Here is a 19,558-nt window from a genome sequence, read left to right on the forward strand (position 1 = left end):
CGAAAAAAACGCCATACTATACTATGACGTTTTTTATGACTTTTTGAGGCCATACTATACTATGACGTTTTTTATGACTTTTTGAGGCCAAAAAAAATTTGGACTTTTTTTGCCCGAAAAAAACGCCATACTATACTATGACGTTTTTTATGACTTTTTGAGGCCAAAAAAAATTTGGACTTTTTTTGCCCGAAAAAAATGCCATACTATACTATGACGTTTTTTATGACTTTTTGAGGCCATACTATACTATGATGTTTTTTATGACTTTTTGAGGCCAAAAAAAATTTGGACTTTTTTTGCCCGAAAAAAACGCCATACTATACTATGACATTTTTTATGACTTTTTGAGGCCATACTATACTATGACGTTTTTTATGACTTTTTGAGGCCAAAAAAAATTTGGACTTTTTTTGCCTGAAAAAAACGCCATACTATACTATGACGTTTTTTATGACTTTTTGAGGCCAAAAAAAATTTGGACTTTTTTTGCCCGAAAAAAACGCCATACTATACTATGACGTTTTTTATGACTTTTTGAGGCCATACTATACTATGACGTTTTTTATGACTTTTTGAGGCCAAAAAAAATTTGGACTTTTTTTGCCCGAAAAAAACGCCATACTATACTATGACGTTTTTTATGACTTTTTGAGGCCATACTATACTATGACGTTTTTTATGACTTTTTGAGGCCAAAAAAAATTTGGACTTTTTTTGCCCGAAAAAAACGCCATACTATACTATGACGTTTTTTATGACTTTTTGAGGCCAAAAAAAATTTGGACTTTTTTTGCCCGAAAAAAACGCCATACTATACTATGACGTTTTTTATGACTTTCTGAGGCCAAAAAAAATTTGGACTTTTTTTGCCCGAAAAAAACGCCATACTATACTATGACGTTTTTTATGACTTTTTGAGGCCAAAAAAAATTTGGACTTTTTTTGCCCGAAAAAAACGCCATACTATACTATGACGTTTTTTATGACTTTTTGAGGCCATACTATACTATGACGTTTTTTATGACTTTTTGAGGCCAAAAAAAATTTGGAATTTTTTTGCCCGAAAAAAACGGCATACTATACTATGACGTTTTTTATGACTTTTTGAGGCCATACTATACTATGACGTTTTTTATGACTTTTTGAGGCCAAAAAAAATTTGGACTTTTTTTGCCCGAAAAAAACGCCATACTATACTATGACGTTTTTTATGACTTTTTGAGGCCAAAAAAAATTTGGACTTTTTTTGCCCGAAAAAAACGCCATACTATACTATGACGTTTTTTATGACTTTCTGAGGCCAAAAAAAATTTGGACTTTTTTTGCCCGAAAAAAACGCCATACTATACTATGACGTTTTTTATGACTTTTTGAGGCCAAAAAAAATTTGGACTTTTTTTGCCCGAAAAAAACGCCATACTATACTATGACGTTTTTTATGACTTTCTGAGGCCAAAAAAAATTTGGACTTTTTTTGCCCGAAAAAAACGCCATACTATACTATGACGTTTTTTATGACTTTTTGAGGCCAAAAAAAATTTGGACTTTTTTTGCCCGAAAAAAACGCCATACTATACTATGACGTTTTTTATGACTTTTTGAGGCCATACTATACTATGACGTTTTTTATGACTTTTTGAGGCCAAAAAAAATTTGGACTTTTTTTGCCCGAAAAAAACGCCATACTATACTATGACGTTTTTTATGACTTTTTGAGGCCATACTATACTATGATGTTTTTTATGACTTTTTGAGGCCAAAAAAAATTTGGACTTTTTTTGCCCGAAAAAAACGCCATACTATACTATGACGTTTTTTATGACTTTTTGAGGCCATACTATACTATGACGTTTTTTATGACTTTTTGAGGCCAAAAAAAATTTGGACTTTTTTTGCCTGAAAAAAACGCCATACTATACTATGACGTTTTTTATGACTTTTTGAGGCCAAAAAAAATTTGGACTTTTTTTGCCCGAAAAAAACGCCATACTATACTATGACGTTTTTTATGACTTTTTGAGGCCAAAAAAAATTTTGACTTTTTTTGCCCGAAAAAAACGCCATACTATACTATGACGTTTTTTATGACTTTTTGAGGCCATACTATACTATGACGTTTTTTATGACTTTTTGAGGCCAAAAAAAATTTGGACTTTTTTTGCCCGAAAAAAACGCCATACTATACTATGACGTTTTTTATGACTTTTTGAGGCCAAAAAAAATTTGGACTTTTTTTGCCCGAAAAAAACGCCATACTATACTATGACGTTTTTTATGACTTTTTGAGGCCAAAAAAAATTTGGACTTTTTTTGCCCGAAAAAAACGCCATACTATACTATGACGTTTTTTATGACTTTTTGAGGCCAAAAAAAATTTGGACTTTTTTTGCCCGAAAAAAACGCCATACTATACTATGACGTTTTTTATGACTTTTTGAGGCCATACTATACTATGACGTTTTTTATGACTTTTTGAGGCCAAAAAAAATTTGGACTTTTTTTGCCCGAAAAAAACGCCATACTATACTATGACGTTTTTTATGACTTTTTGAGGCCATACTATACTATGACGTTTTTTATGACTTTTTGAGGCCAAAAAAAATTTGGACTTTTTTTGCCCGAAAAAAACGCCATACTATACTATGACCTTTTTTATGACTTTTTGAGGCCATACTATACTATGACGTTTTTTATGACTTTTTGAGGCCAAAAAAAATTTGGACTTTTTTTGCCCGAAAAAAACGCCATACTATACTATGACATTTTTTATGACTTTTTGAGGCCATACTATACTATGACGTTTTTTATGACTTTTTGATGCCAAAAAAAATTTGGACTTTTTTTGCCCGAAAAAAACGCCATACTATACTATGACGTTTTTTATGACTTTTTGAGGCCAAAAAAAATTTGGACTTTTTTTGCCCGAAAAAAACGCCATACTATACTATGACGTTTTTTATGACTTTTTGAGGCCAAAAAAAATTTGGACTTTTTTTGCCCGAAAAAAACGCCATACTATACTATGACGTTTTTTATGACTTTTTGAGGCCAAAAAAAATTTTTTACTTTTTTTGCCCGAAAAAAACGCCATACTATACTATGACGTTTTTTATGACTTTCTGAGGCCAAAAAAAATTTGAACTTTTTTTGCCCGAAAAAAACGCCATACTATACTATGACGTTTTTTATGACTTTTTGAGGCCAAAAAAAATTTGGACTTTTTTTGCCCGAAAAAAACGCCATACTATACTATGACGTTTTTTATGACTTTCTGAGGCCAAAAAAAATTTGGACTTTTTTTGCCCGAAAAAAACGCCATACTATACTATGACGTTTTTTATGACTTTTTGAGGCCAAAAAAAATTTGGACTTTTTTTGCCCGAAAAAAACGCCATACTATACTATGACGTTTTATATGACTTTTTGAGGCCAAAAAAAATTTTGACTTTTTTTGCCCGAAAAAAACGCCATACTATACTATGACGTTTTTTATGACTTTTTGAGGCCAAAAAAAATTTGGACTTTTTTTGCCCGAAAAAAACGCCATACTATACTATGACGTTTTTTATGACTTTTTGAGGCCATACTATACTATGACGTTTTTTATGACTTTTTGAGGCCAAAAAAAATTTGGACTTTTTTTGCCTGAAAAAAACGCCATACTATACTATGACGTTTTTTATGACTTTTTGAGGCCAAAAAAAATTTGGACTTTTTTTGCCCGAAAAAAACGCCATACTATACTATGACGTTTTTTATGACTTTTTGAGGCCAAAAAAAATTTTGACTTTTTTTGCCCGAAAAAAACGCCATACTATACTATGACGTTTTTTATGACTTTTTGAGGCCATACTATACTATGACGTTTTTTATGACTTTTTGAGGCCAAAAAAAATTTGGACTTTTTTTGCCCGAAAAAAACGCCATACTATACTATGACGTTTTTTATGACTTTTTGAGGCCAAAAAAAATTTGGACTTTTTTTGCCCGAAAAAAACGCCATACTATACTATGACGTTTTTTATGACTTTTTGAGGCCAAAAAAAATTTGGACTTTTTTTGCCCGAAAAAAACGCCATACTATACTATGACGTTTTTTATGACTTTTTGAGGCCAAAAAAAATTTGGACTTTTTTTGCCCGAAAAAAACGCCATACTATACTATGACGTTTTTTATGACTTTTTGAGGCCATACTATACTATGACGTTTTTTATGACTTTTTGAGGCCAAAAAAAATTTGGACTTTTTTTGCCCGAAAAAAACGCCATACTATACTATGACGTTTTTTATGACTTTTTGAGGCCATACTATACTATGACGTTTTTTATGACTTTTTGAGGCCAAAAAAAATTTGGACTTTTTTTGCCCGAAAAAAACGCCATACTATACTATGACCTTTTTTATGACTTTTTGAGGCCATACTATACTATGACGTTTTTTATGACTTTTTGAGGCCAAAAAAAATTTGGACTTTTTTTGCCCGAAAAAAACGCCATACTATACTATGACGTTTTTTATGACTTTTTGAGGCCAAAAAAAATTTGGACTTTTTTTGCCCGAAAAAAACGCCATACTATACTATGACGTTTTTTATGACTTTTTGAGGCCAAAAAAAATTTGGACTTTTTTTGCCCGAAAAAAACGCCATACTATACTATGACGTTTTTTATGACTTTTTGAGGCCAAAAAAAATTTGGACTTTTTTTGCCCGAAAAAAACGCCATACTATACTATGACGTTTTTTATGACTTTTTGAGGCCAAAAAAAATTTGGACTTTTTTTGCCCGAAAAAAACGCCATACTATACTATGACGTTTTTTATGACTTTTTGAGGCCATACTATACTATGATGTTTTTTATGACTTTTTGAGGCCAAAAAAAATTTGGACTTTTTTTGCCCGAAAAAAACGCCATACTATACTATGACGTTTTTTATGACTTTTTGAGGCCATACTATACTATGACGTTTTTTATGACTTTTTGAGGCCAAAAAAAATTTGGACTTTTTTTGCCCGAAAAAAACGCCATACTATACTATGACGTTTTTTATGACTTTTTGAGGCCATACTATACTATGACGTTTTTTATGACTTTTTGAGGCCAAAAAAAATTTGGACTTTTTTTGCCCGAAAAAAACGCCATACTATACTATGACGTTTTTTATGACTTTTTGAGGCCATACTATACTATGACGTTTTTTATGACTTTTTGAGGCCAAAAAAAATTTGGACTTTTTTTGCCCGAAAAAAACGCCATACTATACTATGACGTTTTTTATGACTTTTTGAGGCCATACTATACTATGACGTTTTTTATGACTTTTTGAGGCCAAAAAAAATTTGGACTTTTTTTGCCCGAAAAAAACGCCATACTATACTATGACGTTTTTTATGACTTTTTGAGGCCATACTATACTATGACGTTTTTTATGACTTTTTGAGGCCAAAAAAAATTTGGACTTTTTTTGCCTGAAAAAAACGCCATACTATACTATGACGTTTTTTATGACTTTTTGAGGCCAAAAAAAATTTGGACTTTTTTTGCCCGAAAAAAACGCCATACTATACTATGACGTTTTTTATGACTTTTTGAGGCCATACTATACTATGACGTTTTTTATGACTTTTTGAGGCCAAAAAAAATTTGGACTTTTTTTGCCCGAAAAAAACGCCATACTATACTATGACGTTTTTTATGACTTTTTGAGGCCATACTATACTATGACGTTTTTTATGACTTTTTGAGGCCAAAAAAAATTTGGACTTTTTTTGCCCGAAAAAAACGCCATACTATACTATGACGTTTTTTATGACTTTTTGAGGCCATACTATACTATGACGTTTTTTATGACTTTTTGAGGCCAAAAAAAATTTGGACTTTTTTTGCCCGAAAAAAACGCCATACTATACTATGACGTTTTTTATGACTTTCTGAGGCCAAAAAAAATTTGGACTTTTTTTGCCCGAAAAAAACGCCATACTATACTATGACGTTTTTTATGACTTTCTGAGGCCAAAAAAAATTTGGACTTTTTTTGCCCGAAAAAAACGCCATACTATACTATGACGTTTTTTATGACTTTTTGAGGCCATACTATACTATGACGTTTTTTATGACTTTTTGAGGCCAAAAAAAATTTGGACTTTTTTTGCCCGAAAAAAACGCCATACTATACTATGACGTTTTTTATGACTTTTTGAGGCCAAAAAAAATTTGGACTTTTCTTGCCCGAAAAAAACGCCATACTATACTATGACGTTTTTTATGACTTTTTGAGGCCAAAAAAAATTTGGACTTTTTTTGCCCGAAAAAAACGCCATACTATACTATGACGTTTTTTATGACTTTTTGAGGCCAAAAAAAATTTGGACTTTTCTTGCCAGAAAAAAACGCCATACTATACTATGACGTTTTTTATGACTTTTTGAGGCCAAAAAAAATTTGGACTTTTTTTGCCCGAAAAAAACGCCATACTATACTATGACGTTTTTTATGACTTTTTGAGGCCAAAAAAAATTTGGACTTTTTTTGCCCGAAAAAAACGCCATACTATACTATGACGTTTTTTATGACTTTTTGAGGCCATACTATACTATGACGTTTTTTATGACTTTTTGAGGCCAAAAAAAATTTGGACTTTTTTTGCCCGAAAAAAACGCCATACTATACTATGACGTTTTTTATGACTTTTTGAGGCCAAAAAAAATTTGGACTTTTTTTGCCCGAAAAAAATGCCATACTATACTATGACGTTTTTTATGACTTTTTGAGGCCATACTATACTATGATGTTTTTTATGACTTTTTGAGGCCAAAAAAAATTTGGACTTTTTTTGCCCGAAAAAAACGCCATACTATACTATGACATTTTTTATGACTTTTTGAGGCCATACTATACTATGACGTTTTTTATGACTTTTTGAGGCCAAAAAAAATTTGGACTTTTTTTGCCTGAAAAAAACGCCATACTATACTATGACGTTTTTTATGACTTTTTGAGGCCAAAAAAAATTTGGACTTTTTTTGCCCGAAAAAAACGCCATACTATACTATGACGTTTTTTATGACTTTTTGAGGCCATACTATACTATGACGTTTTTTATGACTTTTTGAGGCCAAAAAAAATTTGGACTTTTTTTGCCCGAAAAAAACGCCATACTATACTATGACGTTTTTTATGACTTTTTGAGGCCATACTATACTATGACGTTTTTTATGACTTTTTGAGGCCAAAAAAAATTTGGACTTTTTTTGCCCGAAAAAAACGCCATACTATACTATGACGTTTTTTATGACTTTTTGAGGCCAAAAAAAATTTGGACTTTTTTTGCCCGAAAAAAACGCCATACTATACTATGACGTTTTTTATGACTTTTTGAGGCCAAAAAAAATTTGGACTTTTTTTGCCCGAAAAAAACGCCATACTATACTATGACGTTTTTTATGACTTTTTGAGGCCAAAAAAAATTTGGACTTTTTTTGCCCGAAAAAAACGCCATACTATACTATGACATTTTTTATGACTTTTTGAGGCCATACTATACTATGACGTTTTTTATGACTTTTTGATGCCAAAAAAAATTTGGACTTTTTTTGCCCGAAAAAAACGCCATACTATACTATGACGTTTTTTATGACTTTTTGAGGCCAAAAAAAATTTGGACTTTTTTTGCCCGAAAAAAACGCCATACTATACTATGACGTTTTTTATGACTTTTTGAGGCCAAAAAAAATTTGGACTTTTTTTGCCCGAAAAAAACGCCATACTATACTATGACGTTTTTTATGACTTTTTGAGGCCAAAAAAAATTTTTTACTTTTTTTGCCCGAAAAAAACGCCATACTATACTATGACGTTTTTTATGACTTTCTGAGGCCAAAAAAAATTTGAACTTTTTTTGCCCGAAAAAAACGCCATACTATACTATGACGTTTTTTATGACTTTTTGAGGCCAAAAAAAATTTGGACTTTTTTTGCCCGAAAAAAACGCCATACTATACTATGACGTTTTTTATGACTTTCTGAGGCCAAAAAAAATTTGGACTTTTTTTGCCCGAAAAAAACGCCATACTATACTATGACGTTTTTTATGACTTTTTGAGGCCAAAAAAAATTTGGACTTTTTTTGCCCGAAAAAAACGCCATACTATACTATGACGTTTTTTATGACTTTTTGAGGCCATACTATACTATGACGTTTTTTATGACTTTTTGAGGCCAAAAAAAATTTGGACTTTTTTTGCCCGAAAAAAACGCCATACTATACTATGACGTTTTTTATGACTTTTTGAGGCCATACTATACTATGATGTTTTTTATGACTTTTTGAGGCCAAAAAAAATTTGGACTTTTTTTGCCCGAAAAAAACGCCATACTATACTATGACGTTTTTTATGACTTTTTGAGGCCATACTATACTATGACGTTTTTTATGACTTTTTGAGGCCAAAAAAAATTTGGACTTTTTTTGCCTGAAAAAAACGCCATACTATACTATGACGTTTTTTATGACTTTTTGAGGCCAAAAAAAATTTGGACTTTTTTTGCCCGAAAAAAACGCCATACTATACTATGACGTTTTTTATGACTTTTTGAGGCCAAAAAAAATTTTGACTTTTTTTGCCCGAAAAAAACGCCATACTATACTATGACGTTTTTTATGACTTTTTGAGGCCATACTATACTATGACGTTTTTTATGACTTTTTGAGGCCAAAAAAAATTTGGACTTTTTTTGCCCGAAAAAAACGCCATACTATACTATGACGTTTTTTATGACTTTTTGAGGCCAAAAAAAATTTGGACTTTTTTTGCCCGAAAAAAACGCCATACTATACTATGACGTTTTTTATGACTTTTTGAGGCCAAAAAAAATTTGGACTTTTTTTGCCCGAAAAAAACGCCATACTATACTATGACGTTTTTTATGACTTTTTGAGGCCAAAAAAAATTTGGACTTTTTTTGCCCGAAAAAAACGCCATACTATACTATGACGTTTTTTATGACTTTTTGAGGCCATACTATACTATGACGTTTTTTATGACTTTTTGAGGCCAAAAAAAATTTGGACTTTTTTTGCCCGAAAAAAACGCCATACTATACTATGACGTTTTTTATGACTTTTTGAGGCCATACTATACTATGACGTTTTTTATGACTTTTTGAGGCCAAAAAAAATTTGGACTTTTTTTGCCCGAAAAAAACGCCATACTATACTATGACCTTTTTTATGACTTTTTGAGGCCATACTATACTATGACGTTTTTTATGACTTTTTGAGGCCAAAAAAAATTTGGACTTTTTTTGCCCGAAAAAAACGCCATACTATACTATGACGTTTTTTATGACTTTTTGAGGCCAAAAAAAATTTGGACTTTTTTTGCCCGAAAAAAACGCCATACTATACTATGACGTTTTTTATGACTTTTTGAGGCCAAAAAAAATTTGGACTTTTTTTGCCCGAAAAAAACGCCATACTATACTATGACGTTTTTTATGACTTTTTGAGGCCAAAAAAAATTTGGACTTTTTTTGCCCGAAAAAAACGCCATACTATACTATGACGTTTTTTATGACTTTTTGAGGCCAAAAAAAATTTGGACTTTTTTTGCCCGAAAAAAACGCCATACTATTCTATGACGTTTTTTATGACTTTTTGAGGCCATACTATACTATGATGTTTTTTATGACTTTTTGAGGCCAAAAAAAATTTGGACTTTTTTTGCCCGAAAAAAACGCCATACTATACTATGACGTTTTTTATGACTTTTTGAGGCCATACTATACTATGACGTTTTTTATGACTTTTTGAGGCCAAAAAAAATTTGGACTTTTTTTGCCCGAAAAAAACGCCATACTATACTATGACGTTTTTTATGACTTTTTGAGGCCATACTATACTATGACGTTTTTTATGACTTTTTGAGGCCAAAAAAAATTTGGACTTTTTTTGCCCGAAAAAAACGGCATACTATACTATGACGTTTTTTATGACTTTTTGAGGCCATACTATACTATGACGTTTTTTATGACTTTTTGAGGCCAAAAAAAATTTGGACTTTTTTTGCCCGAAAAAAACGCCATACTATACTATGACGTTTTTTATGACTTTTTGAGGCCATACTATACTATGACGTTTTTTATGACTTTTTGACGCCAAAAAAAATTTGGACTTTTTTTGCCCGAAAAAAACGCCATACTATACTATGACGTTTTTTATGACTTTTTGAGGCCATACTATACTATGACGTTTTTTATGACTTTTTGAGGCCAAAAAAAATTTGGACTTTTTTTGCCCGAAAAAAACGCCATACTATACTATGACGTTTTTTATGACTTTCTGAGGCCAAAAAAAATTTGGACTTTTTTTGCCCGAAAAAAACGCCATACTATACTATGACGTTTTTTATGACTTTCTGAGGCCAAAAAAAATTTGGACTTTTTTTGCCCGAAAAAAACGCCATACTATACTATGACGTTTTTTATGACTTTCTGAGGCCAAAAAAAATTTGGACTTTTTTTGCCCGAAAAAAACGCCATACTATACTATGACGTTTTTTATGACTTTTTGAGGCCAAAAAAAATTTGGACTTTTTTTGCCCGAAAAAAACGCCATACTATACTATGACGTTTTTTATGACTTTTTGAGGCCATACTATACTATGATGTTTTTTATGACTTTTTGAGGCCAAAAAAAATTTGGACTTTTTTTGCCCGAAAAAAACGCCATACTATACTATGACGTTTTTTATGACTTTTTGAGGCCATACTATACTATGACGTTTTTTATGACTTTTTGAGGCCAAAAAAAATTTGGACTTTTTTTGCCCGAAAAAAACGCCATACTATACTATGACGTTTTTTATGACTTTTTGAGGCCATACTATACTATGACGTTTTTTATGACTTTTTGAGGCCAAAAAAAATTTGGACTTTTTTTGCCTGAAAAAAACGCCATACTATACTATGACGTTTTTTATGACTTTTTGAGGCCAAAAAAAATTTGGACTTTTTTTGCCCGAAAAAAACGGCATACTATACTATGACGTTTTTTATGACTTTTTGAGGCCATACTATACTATGACGTTTTTTATGACTTTTTGAGGCCAAAAAAAATTTGGACTTTTTTTGCCCGAAAAAAACGCCATACTATACTATGACGTTTTTTATGACTTTTTGAGGCCATACTATACTATGACGTTTTTTATGACTTTTTGAGGCCAAAAAAAATTTGGACTTTTTTTGCCCGAAAAAAACGCCATACTATACTATGACGTTTTTTATGACTTTTTGAGGCCATACTATACTATGACGTTTTTTATGACTTTTTGAGGCCAAAAAAAATTTGGACTTTTTTTGCCCGAAAAAAACGCCATACTATACTATGACGTTTTTTATGACTTTTTGAGGCCATACTATACTATGACGTTTTTTATGACTTTTTGAGGCCAAAAAAAATTTGGACTTTTTTTGCCCGAAAAAAACGCCATACTATACTATGACGTTTTTTATGACTTTTTGAGGCCAAAAAAAATTTGGACTTTTCTTGCCCGAAAAAAACGCCATACTATACTATGACGTTTTTTATGACTTTTTGAGGCCATACTATACTATGACGTTTTTTATGACTTTTTGAGGCCAAAAAAAATTTGGACTTTTTTTGCCCGAAAAAAACGGCATACTATACTATGACGTTTTTTATGACTTTTTGAGGCCATACTATACTATGACGTTTTTTATGACTTTTTGAGGCCAAAAAAAATTTGGACTTTTTTTGCCCGAAAAAAACGCCATACTATACTATGACGTTTTTTATGACTTTTTGAGGCCATACTATACTATGATGTTTTTTATGACTTTTTGAGGCCAAAAAAAATTTGGACTTTTTTTGCCCGAAAAAAACGCCATACTATACTATGACGTTTTTTATGACTTTTTGAGGCCATACTATACTATGACGTTTTTTATGACTTTTTGAGGCCAAAAAAAATTTGGACTTTTTTTGCCCGAAAAAAACGCCATACTATACTATGACGTTTTTTATGACTTTTTGAGGCCATACTATACTATGACGTTTTTTATGACTTTTTGAGGCCAAAAAAAATTTGGACTTTTTTTGCCTGAAAAAAACGCCATACTATACTATGACGTTTTTTATGACTTTTTGAGGCCAAAAAAAATTTGGACTTTTTTTGCCCGAAAAAAACGGCATACTATACTATGACGTTTTTTATGACTTTTTGAGGCCATACTATACTATGACGTTTTTTATGACTTTTTGAGGCCAAAAAAAATTTGGACTTTTTTTGCCCGAAAAAAACGCCATACTATACTATGACGTTTTTTATGACTTTTTGAGGCCATACTATACTATGACGTTTTTTATGACTTTTTGAGGCCAAAAAAAATTTGGACTTTTTTTGCCCGAAAAAAACGCCATACTATACTATGACCTTTTTTATGACTTTTTGAGGCCATACTATACTATGACGTTTTTTATGACTTTTTGAGGCCAAAAAAAATTTGGACTTTTTTTGCCCGAAAAAAACGCCATACTATACTATGACGTTTTTTATGACTTTTTGAGGCCAAAAAAAATTTGGACTTTTTTTGCCCGAAAAAAACGCCATACTATACTATGACGTTTTTTATGACTTTTTGAGGCCATACTATACTATGACGTTTTTTATGACTTTTTGAGGCCAAAAAAAATTTGGACTTTTTTTGCCCGAAAAAAACGCCATACTATACTATGACGTTTTTTATGACTTTTTGAGGCCATACTATACTATGACGTTTTTTATGACTTTTTGAGGCCAAAAAAAATTTGGACTTTTTTTGCCCGAAAAAAACGCCATACTATACTATGACGTTTTTTATGACTTTTTGAGGCCATACTATACTATGACGTTTTTTATGACTTTTTGAGGCCAAAAAAAATTTGGACTTTTTTTGCCCGAAAAAAACGCCATACTATACTATGACGTTTTTTATGACTTTTTGAGGCCATACTATACTATGACGTTTTTTATGACTTTTTGAGGCCAAAAAAAATTTGGACTTTTTTTGCCCGAAAAAAACGCCATACTATACTATGACGTTTTTTATGACTTTTTGAGGCCATACTATACTATGACGTTTTTTATGACTTTTTGAGGCCAAAAAAAATTTGGACTTTTTTTGCCCGAAAAAAACGCCATACTATACTATGACGTTTTTTATGACTTTTTGAGGCCATACTATACTATGACGTTTTTTATGACTTTTTGAGGCCAAAAAAAATTTGGACTTTTTTTGCCCGAAAAAAACGCCATACTATACTATGACGTTTTATATGACTTTTTGAGGCCATACTATACTATGAAGTTTTTTATGACTTTTTGAGGCCAAAAAAAATTTGGACTTTTTTTGCCCGAAAAAAACGCCATACTATACTATGACCTTTTTTATGACTTTTTGAGGCCATACTATACTATGACGTTTTTTATGACTTTTTGAGGCCAAAAAAAATTTGGACTTTTTTTGCCCGAAAAAAACGCCATACTATACTATGACGTTTTTTATGACTTTTTGAGGCCAAAAAAAATTTGGACTTTTTTTGCCCGAAAAAAACGCCATACTATACTATGACGTTTTTTATGACTTTCTGAGGCCAAAAAAAATTTGGACTTTTTTTGCCCGAAAAAAACGCCATACTATACTATGACGTTTTTTATGACTTTCTGAGGCCAAAAAAAATTTGGACTTTTTTTGCCCGAAAAAAACGCCATACTATACTATGACGTTTTTTATGACTTTTTGAGGCCAAAAAAAATTTGGACTTTTTTTGCCCGAAAAAAACGCCATACTATACTATGACGTTTTTTATGACTTTTTGAGGCCATACTATACTATGATGTTTTTTATGACTTTTTGAGGCCAAAAAAAATTTGGACTTTTTTTGCCCGAAAAAAACGCCATACTATACTATGACGTTTTTTATGACTTTTTGAGGCCATACTATACTATGACGTTTTTTATGACTTTTTGAGGCCAAAAAAAATTTGGACTTTTTTTGCCCGAAAAAAACGCCATACTATACTATGACGTTTTTTATGACTTTTTGAGGCCATACTATACTATGACGTTTTTTATGACTTTTTGAGGCCAAAAAAAATTTGGACTTTTTTTGCCTGAAAAAAACGCCATACTATACTATGACGTTTTTTATGACTTTTTGAGGCCAAAAAAAATTTGGACTTTTTTTGCCCGAAAAAAACGGCATACTATACTATGACGTTTTTTATGACTTTTTGAGGCCATACTATACTATGACGTTTTTTATGACTTTTTGAGGCCAAAAAAAATTTGGACTTTTTTTGCCCGAAAAAAACGCCATACTATACTATGACGTTTTTTATGACTTTTTGAGGCCATACTATACTATGACGTTTTTTATGACTTTTTGAGGCCAAAAAAAATTTGGACTTTTTTTGCCCGAAAAAAACGCCATACTATACTATGACGTTTTTTATGACTTTTTGAGGCCAAAAAAAATTTGGACTTTTTTTGCCCGAAAAAAACGCCATACTATACTATGACGTTTTTTATGACTTTTTGAGGCCAAAAAAAATTTGGACTTTTTTTGCCCGAAAAAAACGCCATACTATACTATGACGTTTTTTATGACTTTTTGAGGCCAAAAAAAATTTGGACTTTTTTTGCCCGAAAAAAACGCCATACTATACTATGACGTTTTTTATGACTTTTTGAGGCCATACTATACTATGACGTTTTTTATGACTTTTTGAGGCCAAAAAAAATTTGGACTTTTTTTGCCCGAAAAAAACGCCATACTATACTATGACGTTTTTTATGACTTTTTGAGGCCATACTATACTATGACGTTTTTTATGACTTTTTGAGGCCAAAAAAAATTTGGACTTTTTTTGCCCGAAAAAAACGCCATACTATACTATGACGTTTTTTATGACTTTTTGAGGCCATACTATACTATGATGTTTTTTATGACTTTTTGAGGCCAAAAAAAATTTGGACTTTTTTTGCCCGAAAAAAACGCCATACTATACTATGACGTTTTTTATGACTTTTTGAGGCCCAAAAAAATTTGGACTTTTTTTGCCCGAAAAAAACGCCATACTATACTATGACGTTTTTTATGACTTTCTGAGGCCAAAAAAAATTTGGACTTTTTTTGCCCGAAAAAAACGCCATACTATACTATGACGTTTTTTATGACTTTCTGAGGCCAAAAAAAATTTGGACTTTTTTTGCCCGAAAAAAACGCCATACTATACTATGACGTTTTTTATGACTTTCTGAGGCCAAAAAAAATTTGGACTTTTTTTGCCCGAAAAAAACGCCATACTATACTATGACGTTTTTTATGACTTTCTGAGGCCAAAAAAAATTTGGACTTTTTTTGCCCGAAAAAAACGCCATACTATACTATGACGTTTTTTATGACTTTTTGAGGCCAAAAAAAATTTGGACTTTTTTTGCCCGAAAAAAACGCCATACTATACTATGACGTTTTTTATGACTTTTTGAGGCCAAAAAAAATTTTGACTTTTTTTGCCCGAAAAAAACGCCATACTATACTATGACGTTTTTTATGACTTTTTGAGGCCAAAAAAAATTTGGACTTTTTTTGCCCGAAAAAAACGCCATACTATACTATGACGTTTTTTATGACTTTTTGAGGCCAAAAAAAATTTGGACTTTTTTTGCCCGAAAAAAACGCCATACTATACTATGACGTTTTTTATGACTTTTTGTGGCCATACTATACTATGACGTTTTTTATGACTTTTTGAGGCCAAAAAAAATTTGGACTTTTTTTGCCCGAAAAAAACGCCATACTATACTATGACGTTTTTTATGACTTTTTGAGGCCAAAAAAAATTTGGACTTTTTTTGCCCGAAAAAAACGCCATACTATACTATGACGTTTTTTATGACTTTTTGAGGCCAAAAAAAATTTTTTACTTTTTTTGCCCGAAAAAAACGCCATACTATACTATGACGTTTTTTATGACTTTCTGAGGCCAAAAAATATTTGGACTTTTTTTGCCCGAAAAAAACGCCATACTATACTATGACGTTTTTTATGACTTTCTGAGGCCAAAAAAAAATTGGACTTTTTTTGCCCGAAAAAAACGCCATACTATACTATGACGTTTTTTATGACTTTTTGAGGCCAAAAAAAATTTGGACTTTTTTTGCCCGAAAAAAACGCCATACTATACTATGACGTTTTTTATGACTTTTTGAGGCCAAAAAAAATTTGGACTTTTTTTGCCCGAAAAAAACGCCATACTATACTATGACGTTTTTTATGACTTTTTGTGGCCATACTATACTATGACGTTTTTTATGACTTTTTGAGGCCAAAAAAAATTTGGACTTTTTTTCCCCGAAAAAAACGCCATACTATACTATGACGTTTTTTATGACTTTTTGAGGCCAAAAAAAATTTGGACTTTTTTTGCCCGAAAAAAACGCCATACTATACTATGACGTTTTTTATGACTTTTTGAGGCCAAAAAAAATTTTGACTTTTTTTGCCCGAAAAAAACGCCATACTATACTATGACGTTTTTTTATGACTTTTTGAGGCCAAAAAAAATTTGGACTTTTTTTGCCCGAAAAAAACGCCATACTATACTATGACGTTTTTTATGACTTTTTGAGGCCAAAAAAAATTTGGACTTTTTTTGCCCGAAAAAAACGCCATACTATACTATGACGTTTTATATGACTTTTTGAGGCCATACTATACTATGACGTTTTTTATGACTTTTTGAGGCCAAAAAAAATTTGGACTTTTTTTGCCCGAAAAAAACGCCATACTATACTATGACGTTTTTTATGACTTTTTGAGGCCAAAAAAAATTTGGACTTTTTTTGCCCGAAAAAAACGCCATACTATACTATGACGTTTTTTATGACTTTTTGAGGCCAAAAAAAATTTGGACTTTTCTTGCCCGAAAAAAACGCCATACTATACTATGACGTTTTTTATGACTTTTTGAGGCCAAAAAAAATTTGGACTTTTTTTGCCCGAAAAAAACGCCATACTATACTATGACGTTTTTTATGACTTTTTGAGGCCAAAAAAAATTTGGACTTTTCTTGCCCGAAAAAAACGCCATACTATACTATGACGTTTTTTATGACTTTTTGAGGCCAAAAAAAATTTGGACTTTTCTTGCCCGAAAAAAACGCCATACTATACTATGACGTTTTTTATGACTTTTTGAGGCCAAAAAAAATTTGGACTTTTCTTGCCCGAAAAAAACGCCATACTATACTATGACGTTTTTTATGACTTTTTGAGGCCAAAAAAAATTTGGACTTTTTTTGCCCGAAAAAAACGCCATACTATACTATGACGTTTTTTATGACTTTTTGAGGCCAAAAAAAATTTGGACTTTTTTTGCCCGAAAAAAACGCCATACTATACTATGACGTTTTTTATGACTTTTTGAGGCCAAAAAAAATTTGGACTTTTTTTGCCCGAAAAAAACGCCATGCTATACTATGACGTTTTTTATGACTTTTTGAGGCTAAAAAAATTTTTTGACTTTTTTTGCCCGAAAAAAACGCCATACTATACTATGACGTTTTTTATGACTTTTTGAGGCCCAAAAAAATTTGGACTTTTTTTGCCCGAAAAAAACGCCATACTATACTATGACGTTTTTTATGACTTTTTGAGGCCAAAAAAAATTTGGACTTTTTTTGCCCGAAAAAAACGCCATACTATACTATGACGTTTTTTATGACTTTTTGAGGCCATACTATACTATGATGTTTTTTATGACTTTTTGAGGCCAAAAAAAATTTGGACTTTTTTTGCCCGAAAAAAACGCCATACTATACTATGACGTTTTTTATGACTTTTTGAGGCCAAAAAAAATGTGGACTTTTTTTGCCCGAAAAAAACGCCATACTATACTATGACGTTTTTTATGACTTTTTGAGGCCAAAAAAAATTTGGACTTTTTTTGCCCGAAAAAAACGCCATACTATACTATGACGTTTTTTATGACTTTTTGAGGCCAAAAAAAATTTGGACTTTTCTTGCCCGAAAAAAACGCCATACAATACTATGACGTTTTTTATGACTTTTTGAGGCCAAAAAAAATTTGGACTTTTTTTGCCCGAAAAAAACGCCATACTATACTATGACGTTTTTTATGACTTTTTGAGGCCAAAAAAAATTTGGACTTTTTTTGCCCGAAAAAAACGCCATACTATACTATGACGTTTTATATGACTTTTTGAGGCCATACTATACTATGACGTTTTTTATGACTTTTTGAGGCCAAAAAAAATTTGGACTTTTTTTGCCCGAAAAAAACGCCATACTATACTATGACGTTTTTTATGACTTTTTGAGGCCAAAAAAAATTTGGACTTTTCTTGCCCGAAAAAAACGCCATACTATACTATGACGTTTTTTATGACTTTTTGAGGCCAAAAAAAATTTGGACTTTTTTTGCCCGAAAAAAACGCCATACTATACTATGACGTTTTTTATGACTTTTTGAGGCCAAAAAAAATTTGGACTTTTTTTGCCCGAAAAAAACGCCATACTATACTATGACGTTTTATATGACTTTTTGAGGCCATACTATACTATGACATTTTTTATGACTTTTTGAGGCCAAAAAAAATTTGGACTTTTTTTGCCCGAAAAAAACGCCATACTATACTATGACGTTTTTTATGACTTTTTGAGGCCATACTATACTATGACGTTTTTTATGACTTTTTGAGGCCAAAAAAAATTTGGACTTTTTTTGCCCGAAAAAAACGCCATACTATACTATGACGTTTTTTATGACTTTTTGAGGCCAAAAAAAATTTGGACTTTTTTTGCCCGAAAAAAACGCCATACTATACTATGACGTTTTTTATGACTTTTTGAGGCCAAAAAAAATTTGGACTTTTCTTGCCCGAAAAAAACGCCATACTATACTATGACGTTTTTTATGACTTTTTGAGGCCAAAAAAAATTTGGACTTTTTTTGCCCGAAAAAAACGCCATACTATACTATGACGTTTTTTATGACTTTTTGAGGCCAAAAAAAATTTGGACTTTTTTTGCCCGAAAAAAACGCCATACTATACTATGACGTTTTATATGACTTTTTGAGGCCATACTATACTATGACGTTTTTTATGACTTTTTGAGGCCAAAAAAAATTTGGTCTTTTTTTGCCCGAAAAAAACGCCATACTATACTATGACGTTTTTTATGACTTTTTGAGGCCATACTATACTATGACGTTTTTTATGACTTTTTGAGGCCAAAAAAAATTTGGACTTTTTTTGCCCGAAAAAAACGCCATACTATACTATGACGTTTTTTATGACTTTTTGAGGCCAAAAAAAATTTGGACTTTTTTTGCCCGAAAAAAACGCCATACTATACTATGACGTTTTTTATGACTTTTTGAGGCCAAAAAAAATTTGGACTTTTTTTGCCCGAAAAAAACGCCATACTATACTATGACGTTTTTTATGACTTTTTGAGGCCAAAAAAAA

The sequence above is a fragment of the Toxotes jaculatrix genome, chromosome 10 (assembly GCF_017976425.1).
Source record: "Toxotes jaculatrix isolate fToxJac2 chromosome 10, fToxJac2.pri, whole genome shotgun sequence".
Lineage (NCBI taxonomy): Eukaryota > Metazoa > Chordata > Actinopteri > Toxotidae > Toxotes > Toxotes jaculatrix.